This window comes from Hyaena hyaena, unplaced genomic scaffold (assembly GCF_003009895.1).
Source record: "Hyaena hyaena isolate Hyena2069 unplaced genomic scaffold, ASM300989v1 scaffold_653, whole genome shotgun sequence".
NCBI classification, from domain to species: Eukaryota; Metazoa; Chordata; class Mammalia; order Carnivora; family Hyaenidae; genus Hyaena; species Hyaena hyaena.
The window spans coordinates 947,861-963,527 of record NW_024081287.1 but is presented as its reverse complement, the minus strand read 5'-3'; the positions used below and the strand labels follow the sequence as shown (position 1 = coordinate 963,527).

General features: G+C 47.2%; 1 protein-coding gene across 1 annotated transcript in view; it reads right to left on the bottom strand.

Moving 5' to 3' along the window:
* Positions 1-11,458, bottom strand: part of PCGF5 (polycomb group ring finger 5) — a 122,724-nt gene extending 111,266 nt beyond the window's left edge. The window contains exon 1 of the mRNA XM_039216738.1: positions 11,396-11,458. The gene's annotated coding sequence lies outside the window, so the exon portion shown is untranslated. The remainder of the gene's footprint in view (positions 1-11,395) is intronic.
* Between the last annotated feature and the right edge of the window lie 4,209 nt (positions 11,459-15,667).

Sequence of the window (15,667 nt, the reverse complement as noted above, 5' to 3'; positions counted from 1 at the left end):
AAATAAGAATCTTGTGTTAGAGGGAATCATGTCAATTTGTGAAAAACTCCCTCAAATGATTTTGAGACAGACTGAGGGCTGGAATCCCAGTTGTGATGGAGGATTCTAACATCAAAACATCACTTCTTAACTTTTAATATTTATTTTTTTTTAAACTCTGGATACATGTAAATCATTCCCTAATCCACTTACTAGCATCACACTCCTTTTTTTCTTACTAATTTTATTTCTGTCTGGGGTACCTGGGTGGCTCAGTCAGTTAAGCATCTGACTTCAGCTCAGGTCATGATTTCATGGCTCATGAGTCTGATCCCCACTTTGGACTCTGTGCTGACAGCTCAGAACCTGCTTTGGATTCTGTCTCCCCCTCTCTCTGCCCCTCCCCTGCTCACTCTGTCTGTCTGTCTTTCTCAAAAATAAATAAACATTAAAAAACCTAATTTTATTTCTGTCCATCCAACTCATACAGATTACTTTAAAATTCATATAATACTACCATGCTTAAAATTAAATACAGCAGTAGCCTGTCTTACCTATTCGTCACCCCAAACCCACTTCCTAAAGGCAAACTACATTTAAAACTTTTAGCTATCTCTTCAGATATTTAATTTCATATTCCCAAACCCACCTATAATTCATAATATAAGAATGGGGCTGTAAAAAATAATCATCAGAGAATAATAAATAGATATAAGAAATTAAAAATAAGATGGCAACAAAATGATTAGAAGGAGAAGATAAAGTGGAAATAGAAGCAAAGCAATAGAAAGAGAAGTGATACAATTAGAGGATCAGTTCAGCAGGCATTATATCATACTATTAAGAGTATATATGGTCTAACTGTATTCAAGAGTAAGGTACTAAGAAGCTGGTTGCAAGAAGCACACTCATGGAGTTGAAGGGGAGAGGGTTGTTTCCTGTAGGGTTCACTTGAGGAAGAATAGGTAGTAAGTCAGTGTTTTCATCATGAGCCCTCAGATGTCAGTATCTGCACCGTAGGTCTTTTCCCTAGGGCTGTTCTTTATATTCACAGAAGAGTCCTTCAATATCCTACCTGGGTTGGCCTTGCTATCCTAGGGCTGGGTGGTGGAAAAAAAGCATCGGGCCTCACTGCTTAGTATGCAGAATTTCATTATTCCTCTGTTTTCATTGAGCCTTGCGCCCTTATCCTCTTTTTTGCCTGGTATCTCTAAGTCCACAACCGCGAATTTACTTCAACTTCTCCAGAGAAAATTGTCCAGTCTCCAGCAAGGATTTAATCTTACCGCACAGGATGGGGAAAGTGACCAGAGGCTCTGGTTCCTTTCAAAGACTTGCAACCACTCCCTGATTTTTGATTTTCAGCCCTGTTCCAGAGCCTCTCTTTCCAGAGGCTTTCTGGGATTCTGGGAGACAAACTGGCTGTTTCTTCCCAGGATCTATTCCCAAATTCCTTTCAGGGCACTGGAGCACCAACTTCCTCCCCTACACTAAGCCCATTGCCACAGGGCTGTTTGCTTTCTGTCCTCCAAAAATTTGTTGGTGTCTCCATCTGCTGTCACCTCTTGCGTTCAGTGTCATTACAGTGATGTTTCAGCAGGACATGTTCGGGCTACCAAATTCTAACCTGAAGCCCTCATAGCCAAATCTTACCACCACAGAAACTGCCCCAAAAGATGGGCCTCTTTTTTTAAATCAATTTTTAAACACCCATAGCTTTTCTGTTTTCATAGATACACCAGATCAGCTAAGATATTTTTTCAATTATTTTAACGTTTATCATCATTTTATTTTTTTAGTAATAAAAAAACCTTATCCAAGAGAATCCTTTTCTGGATACCACAAAAGACTTTTTAAAAAATTTAAATGTTTATTTATTTTTGGGAAGGAGAGAGAGAGTGAGAAGAGAGAGTGCCTGAGCAAGGAAGGGGCAGAGAGAGAGGGAGACACAGAATCTGAAGCAGGCTCCAGGCCCTGAGCTGTCAGCATAGAGCCTGACACAGGGCTCAAACTCACAAACCACGAGATCGTGACCTGAGCCGAAGTCAGACGCTCAACCAGGTGCCCTGAGACGTTTTTTTTTTTTAAGTTTATTTATTTTTTGAGAGAGGGAAGGAGAGCAGGAATGCCCATTAAAGCAGGAGGGGGAGCAGAGAAAGAAGGAGGGAGAGAATCCCAAGTAGGCTCTACGCTGTTAGTGCACAGCCCAACTTGGAGCTCAATCCCAAGAACTGAATTGTGAAATCATGATTTGAGCCAAAACCAGGATTTGGACACTTAACTGACTGAGCTACCTAGGTGTCCCTGGTTACCACAAAAAAACTTTTTATTTATGGACTCATTAATTTAGTCTCAAACCATTAGAATTCAGAATACTAGATTATAATTAAAGAAAATATAGATATTTCTTGCAATAACGCTGTTTTCATTGACTCCCAGAATACTAGATTATAATTAAACAAAGAAAATATAGGTATTTCCTGCAATAAAGCTGTTTTCATTGACTCCTTCTTCCCACTTCAAATCTAGCTTATGGTGACCTGAACTGAAAGCTATTTACCTCAGTAACAGTGAGGTATTTTCTAGGCAGACCTTGACTACTGTCACTGTCATCATCAGTATTGGTATCTTTGCTGTTTTGCTTCCAAAGACATGCAAAGGAGGGATGCTCAGAAAATCTAAAAAATAATTAAGGATGAGGACTTTTCTCACAACCAAATGATCACATTTTTTTTTTACTCTTACCCAAAAGACACAAATCCTAAGACTCTTAACCTGAAGATTTTGATCTTTGAAGCTGAAAAACCAGGACTTGTCCTAAATACTAAATTCACAGTTATAGAAATAAGAAATAACTACAGGGTAAAATACTAAAATTACATTTTTTACCTAATTCCACTGAAGAGGAGCACATATTGGGGCACCTAGGTGGCTCAGTCAGTTAAGCGTCTGACTTTGGCTCAGGTCACGATCTCACAGTTCGTGAGTTCCAGCCCGGCATCTGGCTCTATGCTGACAGCTCAGAATCTGGAGCCTGCTTCAGATTCTGTGTATCCCTCTCTCTCAGTCCCTTCCCTAATCCTGCTCTGTCTCACTCTGTCTCTCTCAAAAATAAACATTAGAAAACATTTTTAATTTTTTAAAAAAAATTTTTAATGTTTTATTTATTTCTGAGAGAGGGAGGGACAGCAGGAGCAAGGGAGGGTCAGAGAGAGAGGGAGATACAGAATCTGAAGCAGGCTCTAGGCTCTGAGCTAGCTGTCAGCAGAGAGCCTGACGCGGGGCTCAAACCTACCCACGAACCGTAAGATCATTACCTGAGCCCAAGTTGGATGCTTAACCGACTGAGCCACCCAGGCACCCCTAGAAAAAAACTTTTAAAAAGGAGCACATATTGCCTCCTGCTACTACTCATGACATCCCTGAAAAAAAAAACCAAGCATCTAACAAAAAAGGTTCCAATAAGGGGAAAAATTAAATTGTTCTATTTCTTGAGCTGGTTGGTAGTTACATGGATATTCACTTTTTAATAAGTCACTGAACTGTATATTTTACATTTCAAAAGTTTCATTATGTGATATATTTTGTAATAAAAATTATTTTTTAACAGTTGAAAGATAAATGGATAAAAAGTCAGAAATTTCATTTGTCATGAAACACAGTGCTATAATCTAACTTGTCTAAAATTATTATGTACACTGACATGCATAAAGGGAGAAAAGTTATCATGATTCACTTTAAGTGCCTAAACCAGAGTCTAACCAAATTTCAACAGTTATTGTCAGATGAAAAAACTGAGGAATTTAATACTTAATTAGTAAGGTTACTAATAGTGATGGAATCAGGACTAATTCCAAGTGATATATGTCCAGGTAAGCGCTCCTTAAAATCTTTACGAGGAGAAAGACCTTTCCACTTTTCCAAAGTTTTGAATTCAAAAACAGGACATCAAAGCTGAAAGTCTCTGCTCTGATGACTGTGAGTTTCCTGAGATCCCCTGGGAGGAAGCAGAGATCCACTAGGTAAGGCTGTGAAACTGGTGAATGAAGGACCGTTCTTAGTCATTTCACTTACTTCTAGTGTAAAAGTGCTCCTGCTGCCTCAGAAGGAGGCATTAACTCAAATGCAAACAAGAAACCTATGAGTGGTTAATAACCTTATGTTCAAAGGGAATAACATCTCTTTCCCATCCACAAGGTTTCCTAAGGAGGGATGTTCCCTGTCCACACCCCTCTTCTTGCCCTACACCATATTCCTCCCATAAAGGTGGAACAATTTATGTAGTTAGTATGTGACAACTGTTTCTCAGTTTTCAAATGGACAGAATTTTTCTATGAAAGATATTAAGCATAAGAGATTTGGACTCTTTCTCTTTTTCTCTAGCTGGACAGTGAAAGGCAGAAACCTGGGTATGTCTGCTCTGTAGCCTCAAACTTTGTTCCACAGTCTACACCAGGGTGGGGGTTGCACCAAGACCATTTTCAACTTCACACCAAGCTGTCTTCCAATCTAGCCTTCCTCAATAATGAAGATAATATTTTGTCTATCTGCTGATGTGTATCTGTTTTTTAATTAGTGAGGAAGTGCTGGTGCTTTCCATGGGTTCTCCTCAAAGACGTCATCACTGCCTTTGGGTTGAAAGTCCAAGGACATGGACTTGATCCCACAGATCTCCTCAGTGGGTTCCTGTGCCCACTGTTAGAACACATCAGTATGTAAGCAAGCTGAGTGGTGAGGAAGCTTCCAAAGGTGGATACTTTGATCGCTTCTTCTGCCCTGGAGGGCAATATTAAACTGCGATTCAGGAATTCTGGTTCCTTGCAGAGTCAGCTCTGCCACACACGTATGTGATCTGGGGCAAGTCACACTCTTTCTAGTCTTTGGAACTTTAGCTTCCTCATCTTTTAAAGGAAGGGATAACTTCCCTATTTTTTTAAGGTACTTTCCAACTCTAAAGGGAAGAAAAGGCTTTAATAAATGTATTCTGGGATTTTAAAAGCAGACTTTGACATTAATATATAATAACGTATACCTGGGCCTCACAGCTCCTGAAGGTCAATGACCTTCTACCTCGGGACTGGGGCTCCTCACCCTTCTCAAGCTTAGTGACATTCTGAATTTACATCGTCACTCAGAACTGATCTCTCCATAATTACAAGCTACTCTGAAAGCTCCCTGTGCCCTTTGCCACCAGCCACACAACCACCCCCTGCACATCCTTACGTCTCCCTCCCCCCTTCCCAGCTGAGCCAGCTGCTACTCTCTATGCTACTCTCGTTTATCCATTCCATTCTCCTGACTGCTGCCTACTCCCTGCTCTCCCGCCTGTCTGTGCCCGTCTCCCGTGCCTCCCGGCTCCACCGAGGACCCAGACGGAATCAGCAGCGCCAGTGATACTCATACCACCTCCACTTCCAATTTTCTAAGTGCTGCTGGAGAGAGTCAGGAAGACGGGGAAGATTCCTTCTACCACTGGTCAGGCCCAGTGCCTCTGGCTCCCTATGGCACTCAGATGTGCAGCTACTCCAAATTCTTCCCCTTCCCCCTCTCTGAACTTTGCCCCTCACTCCCAACTTACTTTCAGAAAATCAACTGGCCTCCTCTGTTGTTGCTCTTATTTCCCAACAGAAGGCAATGGATCCATTTCAGATGCAGCCGCCTTCCCTTCCAGCTCCCAACTTCCTTTTCTAAATCTTTTTGCCTTTATCTAACTTCTTTTCCCCTCTAGGTCACATCTGTTTTTCCATGAACAGCTTCCTGTGCCATGACCCGGGCAATCAAATAATTTATTATTCAAATTGTAAAATAAAAGTGAGCATTATTTGTCCAGGTATTTGTAATATTTGTCCAAACGTTATCCCCTAAATAAACAGGGGTAACAGGTGTGAACCGAGACTGTCCTGGGCAATCCGGACAAACGGCCACTCTCTCTTGCTCCTACCCCTCCTCCTGGTGCAGGAATCACCTTCCCAATCCCTCTCCTGATTTTCAGTCCCTCCCTCTCCACCACTTACTCAGGACTTTCTTATGGTTTTGTTTTTAGCAATGGTCTCTCAGATTTTCACAGTGCAATCACCGTTTACACTCACTCCATTCCCTTCCCCTGCAGGGACCCCTCAGGCACCTGGCTGACTTATCTGACTTGTCTCCAATGCCCAAGTGACCGCATCCCCAAAGGCTACTGACAATGGTCTCCCAGACAAGTCCAATGGCTTCTTTCCAGTCTTTGATCTTCACCCTCCAGCCTTATCAGCCTCCACCAATCCTCCCCTCTCACCTTTCCTAACCCAAGGCCTTTTCCTCGTACTCTTGCTTCCCTCTTGGCATCCAGACAGCCTCTTTCAGTCTCCCTCCAAGCCCAAAAATACTGGTTTTTTCAAGGCTCTGCCCTGGCCTTTTATTCTTCTCACCCACACCATGGACCCTTCGAACAACTTAATCCCTTCACAAGGGTGCCCCAAATCTTCCTCTGCTTGCAATGGTCCACAGGCACACAAATGTGAACATATCCAAATCCAAACTTATTACCACTTCCATTAATGAGACAAACACCGGCTGCATACTACCAGCGGCTGCCTTTGCTAGTGGCTCTTCTTGACTATTTCCATTCCTGCCATTGCCATCCAAAGTCACTCCGCTTCCATCTTTTGTTTCTCCCTCAACTCCCTCATTTAATTAGTCAACAAGTCCTGTTGCATTCACTTCTGTGGTGTCACACCCAACCCACCAGCTCCTACCCTAATTTATATTCTCTGTTCCTTCTCTTGTGCAGAGTATTTTAATAGCTGCCTAACTGGACTACCTGTGGCTCCTCTGATTCAGATTAATTTTCTTAAAGCATAGCTTTTATCGCTTCCCCCACCTTAAAATACCTTTGATGGTGATCTACTGCCTACAAAATAGGCTCCTTAGTACCTAACCTTGCCATGTAGCCTTCTGGCCCACTATCCTGCCTCCAGGTTCCTCACCCTACAGCTTACGCACATTCCTCTCCATTTCTGGATATGCTCATACATCCTTTCATTCAGGTCTTAGTTTAGGCTGGTTCCCACCTCTCTGCCAGCTGAAGTCTTACTAATTGTTTAAGGCCTTGCTCAAGATGCCTGAATTAAGTCTTAATTTTTCATTCTCTGAAATCACAAATAATTTTCTTTGTGCCTCTCTCACAGTTCTTCCATGTAATACCACCTTTGGTTACCTGTCCTATGCTCCCTGAATGACTCTCGAACCTCTCAAAGATGGGCGCGAAGGCCTAGTTAACCTGTATATTCCTTACACTGCTTTATATATAGTAAGCTGATTGAGGGGCTGAAATATTCACGTTAAGTTGGTATCCATCATAAAGGTGGTATACAACTTGGTATACATCATCCATGTAAAAGAACGAAAATATATTTAATATCATCAAAGTTAATTACGCCAAATTCTCAGGAAGGCCTAGAAACAAACCATTTCTGCTGTTAGTTCAAGGATACATGAATGTTAGATCAAGGATATAGGAATCATTTTACTTAGACTAACATTGCAGGAGAATTGTGCATTGTTTATTGGTTCCTTAAACTACAGAGATGTGCAGAGATAGACCAGGGCTTAGAGGTCATTTAATTTCTCTCCAAACCACACCTCCTCTCAGCCCCCTTGTCCCATCCCAACTACCAAGGCTCCAGTTGAGAAAATAAAAGCTTTGAGAGATGAAGCTGTTCCCATGGTCACATAAATCAGAAATCATAGTTGTAGCCATTACCATTTATTAAGGACCTAGTGTACACCAGACACCTTACAAATGCTATCCAGCCCCGTGACAATCCTTCAAGGGAGGTGGTACTACCCCCACCTGAGAAGATGAGAGAAAGCTCAAGAAAAGTGAAGTAACTTGCCACAGAGGGCTCTGCTTATTAGGGGCAGAGCTGAGCTTCAGCCCCAGTTCTGTTTGGCTGTCAAGTCTAGGCTTTTCTAATTGGACACTATGGCAGAGGCAAGACCTACCAGATGTCTTGACTCCTGTCCCCTACTGTTTCTCCAGTGAATAATTATGCCAACTAAGCAAGCACACATACTTATAAGTTGTAAGCTGTTTTGTTTAAAACCAGAGGCATGAAAATTAAATAGTAGCTTCATTACTATGAAAGTTCTAAGGTTAATAACTGCCAACATCCTGACTCTTGTCAGAAGACTTCTTCAGTCTGGAAGAGAGATATGTATTCCTGCTTTTTCAATCTGTAAGTATATTCCTCAACTTAAAACACATTTGCCCAATCACATTCAACAAGTATTTGTTGGGCTCCTAGATGTCCAAGGCACATGGGAGGGCACAGAGTTGACTAAGACGTAGTTTTACTCAGAGAGTTTACAACCCACAGGCAGTCAAGGACTAATGGTAGGAACCACTCCTCCCCTACTTAGGGGAGCTCTGGTTAATTTAGGGACTTCCCACAAGAAGGGAAGATGCTTAGTTCTAATCCCTGCTCTGCAGCCTTGGCAAGTCATCTCACTGTGTCTCAGTTTCCTCAGCAAAGGGATTGGTACAAAGGACTGAATTGTGCTAAGTAGTTTCAAGGTCCCTTCTAGCTTCAAATTTCTATTACTGCCAAGCTGACTCTTGAAATTAGATTACGCTTTTGATAACGGTCACAACCACTGTCAAGGAAGGGGACCTGCTGGATGCCCACTCCTCTTTAACTTTGGGAGTACTGAGTTCTAAAAATATTGCTACAAGAGTAAAGCTGACTAATATTCTTCCAAAATTTATCATTTATAATAAGTATACTAAAGTTTACCCTCTAAGGAGGTAGCATTCAGCACTACATTTGAATTCTTCTTCCATTATATCACTGCCTGATTAAGGCTTTAATTCTTTACAATGCATTTAAGATGTTTAAAATATAATTTTAAGTATCTTCTCCTTTTATCTACTCTTCTGTGGAGTTATTGACATTAACAACAACAAAGAAGAGAGGTAAGGCCTTCTGTATTCACTTAGTTAACTTAAGACTTCATATTAAGTGCTACTTCCAATGGACCTTCCCAAGCTTCAGCTAATGTTGAAGTTGGCGAAACCAGTGGGAAGGGAGGAATACAGAACTACCGGTATTTCAAATATGAGTAGAAACATACAGGACGGGGGGACTTGACTTTGGCGATTCCATTTCAGTATCCTGCACTTCTTTTCAATTAGCACAGGTAATATTTTTAAGCACCCACAGTCTTATACAATAATATACTTTCTCTTGACGAAGCTCTCTATGCCTTATCTTTCTTCACACTCAGCATCTTAGGATGTGATGCTCAAACCCATCCTGTGCTGTCAGTTAAACAGCACAGAGGAGGAAATGAATCAACCAAAAGAAAACTGGAAGAAAAAAAAACACCAACTGAACCATCTCGGTGCCTTGCTCAAAAAAGGCACTGACTTTCAACTGTCAAAGATAGCCCTAGCAAGAAATGAGGAAAAAATGTATTCGTTCACTAGGCAACAAATACTGAGGGCCTACTATATGCCCGGTACTGTTCTAGGTGCTAGAGTTATAGCAGTGAGCAAAACAGGCAAAAATCCCTACCACAGTGGAGGTTACACTCTAGTACAGAGAGACAGGACTTCAAGAATACCTAAACAAAATCATTTCAGATGGCGATGAAGTGCTATGGAGGAAATAAAATAGGACTGGGTGTGGTTCCTGGGGTGAGGGGTGAGAAGCTATTTAAGACGATCAACAGGGCCTTGCTGAGTACATTCAGGACATGAGTCCTGAATGCTAAGAAAACTTTACTCTTAATCCTACAAATGTGGAGTCAGGTGGGAACGAGGCAAGTTGGTCTTTCAGGGCGGTCACAGTGGTTCAAAGTTCTGTTATTAACGGCAAACTAAGTTCCTTTTTGGTTTGCATTAAAAAAAAAAGAAAGAACCCCAAAGCCTAAATTTTTAACTAGGACTTCTACTTAGGGGCCACTTGTTTTTCTTTTAAGATCCACTGTTAAAGTTTTTGCTAATCACTTTTGCGGTACTTAAGCAAAGGCAATTACGAGAAGGACTCCTTCAGAACCCAGTGCCTCACTTGACACGGTCCAAATTCTGAACGAGGCAGGACCCAGCCTCGCGGCGAATCAGCGCTCCTCCACCGACTCATTAAAGCAGCCAGGTGGAATCCTGTAACCCTTCCAAGAACGAGAAACGAGCTTCGGGAAATCTGGGGAACCTGACACCCCAGAGTTCCCACAAATTGTGGCAGGGGCAAAAAACAAGCCGCCAGTCTTTCGCATGAACTCTCTCCCGCCCCTCCAGGCGTCATCGCCGCAGAAAGGCCGCTGTCCCCGGGTCGGAGGCACACTGCGAGTACGCGCGCGTGTGTGTGCCCCGCATGAATCATCTGCGCCCGGGTCCGCGGGCGATGATTCATTCACCGCCCTGGAGCTCACGGCCACACGTTCCGGGCGTACTATGACGGCCGCACACGCAGCTTCCTTAATATTAAACAAATGTTTCAAAGTACGAATGCCCGGAGCCAGAAACGTGTAGACCCAGGCGAGGCGGCCGGGAGGAAACAGCACGTTTCGGCCGCTGCCCGACTGTTCCCGGGGCCGGGAGGGGAGCGGCGGGCACGTCCGCCCGGCCCCTGGGCCCCCGCCCCCTGCCCCCCGCCCCCGCGCGGCGGCGGCACCCGCAGGGGGCGCGGAGGGCGCACAGGTGGGTCCCCGCCCGGCCCTGCCTCCCGCCCCTCCCCGCTACTCGACGAAGGCCGACGCGCCCTCGCCAACGCGCCTCCCGCTCGCCCCTTCCCTCTCCGTGACATCTTATATAATAACCCCAGCTAATCAAAACGGAAGCGACGCGCGCTGCCGGGGCCCGTCTCCCGGCCCGGGCTGGATGCTCGCGCCCCGAGCCCGCGGCCCCCGAACTAGGCGCCGGGGCGCGCGGCTCCGGGGCGGGGGGAAGGGCCCGAGCGCCGCCCCGGCTCGTCCCTCCTCGCAGAAGGCGCCGCTCCTGCCGGTCCCCGTCAGGAAGCCGCGAGCGTCACAAACTGCGTCAGCTTCTTCAAACACATTTCATGGTCTCCCTCCAGCCCGGGAGCCGGCTGCTCCCGAGGCGGGGCCGCGGCCGGGGCTGGAAGGAGCCCCCTCCGGGGAGGAGAAAGTTCCTCGGGGCCCTCCCCTCGCCCGCACCGCGCCCGGCCCCGCCGCGCCTCCAGCCCCTCTCCGCGCGACGCCCGCCCCGCCGCGCAGCCCGCCAGCCCGCGCCAATGTCAGCTTCGGCAACTTGTGACCCCCAGGCGCCGGGCGGCCCCCTCCCGCCCGCCGGGCTCGCCCGGCGCCGGGGGCCTCCCCCTCCACCCCCCGGCCCAGCGGAAAGCGGCGACGCCAGAAACTTCCCCGGGCCGCGCCAGGCGGGGAAGCCGCCCGGGTCCCCGTGCATCGCCCTTACCTTGCTCTCGGGAGGCCACGATCCGGGCGGGCCGCGCGGGGCGCGTGGTGCGCGAGCGCGCGCGCGTGGGGCGGTAGGTGAGGGAGCCCGCGCGGCGGGGGCGGGGCGGGGCAGCGGGGGTGCGGGCGGCGCGGGCGGGGTGGGGGGGCCGGCCCGGCGGGCGGGCGTAGGAGAGCGGAGCCGGCGGCGGCGGCGGCGGCGGCGGCGGGCGCGGGGCGAGCGCGCCGAGGGGGCGGAGGAGTTGCCGTGGGTTTGTTTACGCATTGCTGCCCGGCTCGGGGCACAGCCCGCACTCCCTGATTGGACACAAACTGGGGCACAGCCTCTCGCCGCCGCCCGCCAGGCCTCCTCGAGCAGCCGCCGCGCAGCTCCCGGAGCGCCCTGCCCGGCACGGCCCGCGGCGGCGCCCGGGCCTGGAGGGGACGAGCCGCGGCGGACGCCGGCGGCGGGCGCGGAGCCACTCGTCGGCCCAAGGCTCGCCATCGCCCACCTGTAGTGGCCCGACCTTGGCAAGGAGAAATTCGAAACTTCCGAGGCTGGGGACTTCGCGCCGTTCAGCTGCAGAAGGGGCACCTTCTTCCCCCAGCACAGACGGAGGAAGCTTGCCCTTGAGCGGATAGAAAGCAGCAGCTCAAACGTGCCCCTTCGGCGACGGTCACGCCGAGCCTTCCTCTGTGAGCCCTCCCTGGGAGCTCCGTTTCCTCCGGGGCCTCCAGCTTCTCGGCTTGTATTCTGTCCTCACGCAGCATTCAAAGTTGCCATCCCAGGAATGACCTTGCCCCATGACACCTAAGATCCCAGATGACTCCCGATGGCCTCAAACCCCGATTCCTTAGTCTCGGAGTCTTCCACAGCTGGGCCCCCACCCGTCAGTCTCCTCTCCACTGCCAGCCCCTACCCCCAAAGCCCTTGCCTGTAGACAACACCTGAGACGCCCCTGTTCTTTCCGGATTGATTTTGATCCTGCTCCATTCTCCGCCAAAAACCCAGAGAACACTGTAGCCCCACTCCCCGCCCCCCACCCCCGGCCCGGCAAACCCTCCCAGGCACAGCTTGTCTAGATCTGCCACCGTCTCCGTGCAGTCCCCAAGAACCCCGTGCACAATCCACCCCTTGTGGCCGCATCAGTTTGGCTTGGGGGTCAGTCGTGTGCCTACTCTGCGCCCCCACTAGTCTGTGGATTCTTTCAGGACAGGAGCCTGGTTTTAGCAGGGCCCTGGGGATGGGAGAGATGAACACTCTAAGAATAAAATTGTCACCGAGTGTCTGCACCTCTGCTGGGTCTCCTGATAGTCTGCAAACCTCATCCTGCAAACAGCAAACACTTCCAAAACTCGAGAATGCCCTCCGTTTCCCCTGTGTCTCTGTGTCTTTTCCCCCGCCACACCTAGCTATGTGCCATCTATACTTACAATGGGCACCTGGTAACCCTTGGGGGAATAAAACTGAGATGTTCCCGAAGCTAAGGCTCAAGGTGATTAGACTGGATATGGTAAATCGTGAAGGAGTGGACACGAATGCCCACGAAGCCAGTCATTTTACGGATAATTCCTAGGCTAAGAGTCCTCAACTCTGACAGCTAGTATGGATTTGTCACTTGCCAGTCAAACACTGGGGAAGTAGGGGCACCTGGGAGGCTCAGTCATTTGGGTGTCTGACTTTGGCTCAGGTCATGATCATATGGTTTGTGAGTTCGAGCCCTGAGTCAGGCTCTATGCTGACGGCTCAGAGTCTGGAGCCTGCTTTGGATTTTGTGTCTCCCTCTCTCTGTCCCTCCCCTGTTCATGCTCTGTCTCTCAAAGATAAATACATGTTTAAAAAAAAAAAAGAACACTGGGAAGTAGATCCAGACCCTCCCTGACTCTTGGGATGGCTGGATTTCTTTCTCTCTTTAAATTCACTGCTTCCAACCCCACTGGGAAAGTTGCCTTTGAATTCTGAGGGTAAATCCAAGTGAAAGTATTCTTTCCCAGGCAGTTTCATAGTGATGATTTAATGCAGCAAATTAGTTACAAAGGTGCTGAAAGAACTGGAAGTGCAACCAGGGGCAGGTGAGGCAATCCTGAGATTACCAACTGCTAGATGCATCTCCTCCCCTAGGGCCAGAGGGACAAAGGGAAGGGGCTGCCAGAATCTTGAAGGTCTTGCCCAATGGGAGCTGCAGCCATGAAGGAAGTTACAGAGAATGCTGAAGTTGCCTCCCATAGCAAAGAAATCCCCTGGTTTCTTCCTCTCACCCCCCAGGGCCACCCAGTGGCAGAAAGCAGAAGCCAGTGGACAGGATGACAGAGAGAGGGGGTCAGAGCCCCTACAGTACAGATCAGAGTAGGGAAAGGAGGTGGATCAGAGAGCACAGTGGCAGGCCACTTGACCCTTGGGGGCGCGGGTGCCACATCTGGTTACCTCTGGGACTCTCCCTCCGCAGGGGATCCTGCAGGGGCAGCGCACACTCTGTCTCCGAGTCCCAGAACTCCCTTCCTCCTTCTGTGCCAATTTCTGCCCTCTTGCTTCCATTTCTCCTTCCAGCTTCTTCTCTACCATAATTCCCATAGATTTCCTTTCTCTCTCTTATTCTGTGGCTCTCACTCTTCTCTTTGGATTCTAGTAGACTTCTTCCTGACCTCTCTTCTCTCCATGGAGTCTCCACTCACCTCTTTGTCCGACTCCTTCCTGCGCAGGATGGCAGCCTTCTCCGGCATGAAAGAGATGGATGGGTTCCTATGGTAGGTCATGGAATTGGGACCTGTCGTAGAGTTCCCCTCAAGACTCCATGCTAGGTATTTTACATATGTGATCTCGTTTTATCTTCACCTCGCCTGCTAGCTGGGCACCCTTGAATATAACTCTGGTGGCTTCATTATTTCCCATCAGAAGGAAGGCTTTGCTAGTACAGGTCACCAACCTCACTCTCTTAGCTTTCCTCATCTGTTAGCTGCCTCCTTCCACGCTTTCTTTTTCTTCCTGCATTTCTTCCTTCCACTAGCTCAGATATTTCTCCTAAATCTCAACTCTCAACAGACTAATAGATCTGCACTCTGAATTGGCATTTCAGCTGGCTTTGGGAGGATAGGTAGAATTCAATAAACAGAGATTGAGGAAGGGCATTCTTGGTGGAACAGTAAATAAAATGGTCCCATTTGACCGAACAAAAGGTACAAGTAGGATATAAGACTAGATTTCAAATATTTGCCTTTACATTTCAGCTCTCTAAGACAGCTGTTTCTACCCAGAAACACAGATTCACCTTAAGTATATTAAGTGTATGTATAATTCGTATAAGTAGAATAATAATGTTTTAAAGCCAAAAAGAAATCAAGACATTGCCTGGCCCGACATATCCATTTTTAAGTGAAAGAACTGAGGCCTTACCAGGCTTAGGGAGTTGGAGTGTTACAGTAGTTAAACGTGGACATTAGAGGGGTGCCTAGGTGCCTCAGTTGGTCAAGTGGCTGACTCTTGATCTCAGCCCAGGTCATGATCTCATGGCTCATGGTACTGAGCCCCACACTGGGCTCTGCACTGGTGGGATGAAGTCTGCTTGGGATTCTCTCTCTCTCTCTCTCTCTCTCACTCTCTGTCTCTTTCTGCCCCTCACCTGCTCACGTGTGTACACATGTGTGTGCTTTCTCTCTCAAAATAGATAAATAAACTTAAAAAAAAAAAACAAAAAAAATGTGGACATTAGAGTTTGAAGACCTATGTTCAAATGTCCACTTTGACAAATGTTAGGTTATATGACCTTGAACTTAGCAGTGTTTAAGATTCCTCATCTATAAGATAGGAAAATGATAGAATCTACTCCAGTGGGTTGGTGTGAGAATTAAATGTTCTTACAGGTAAAACACTTAGCACAGTGTCTAGCACATAGTCAGTCTTGACTAAATATAGGTGAATGTTATTTTTTTAAATTATTTTTTTAATGTTTTATTTATTTATGAGAGAGAGAGCATGAGCAGGGGAGGGACAGAGAGAGAGGGAGGTACAGAATCTGAAACAGGCTCTAGGCTCTGAGCTGTCAGCACAGAGCCCAACATGGGGCTCGAACCCACAAACCGTGAGATCATGACCTGAGCCTAAGTCGGACGCTTAACTAACTGAGCCACCCAGGCGCCCCTAGGTGAATGTTATTATGATTTCCCATGGCTATTTGGCTGGTAAATACCAGAGTTGGAGCTAGTCCCTAAACCTTTTAAGCAGTAATTGGACATCCTCCCCATTTCCTAGAAGCTATATCTTAGGGTGCTTGTCGAACGCTGTCTGTGAAAGTATGGT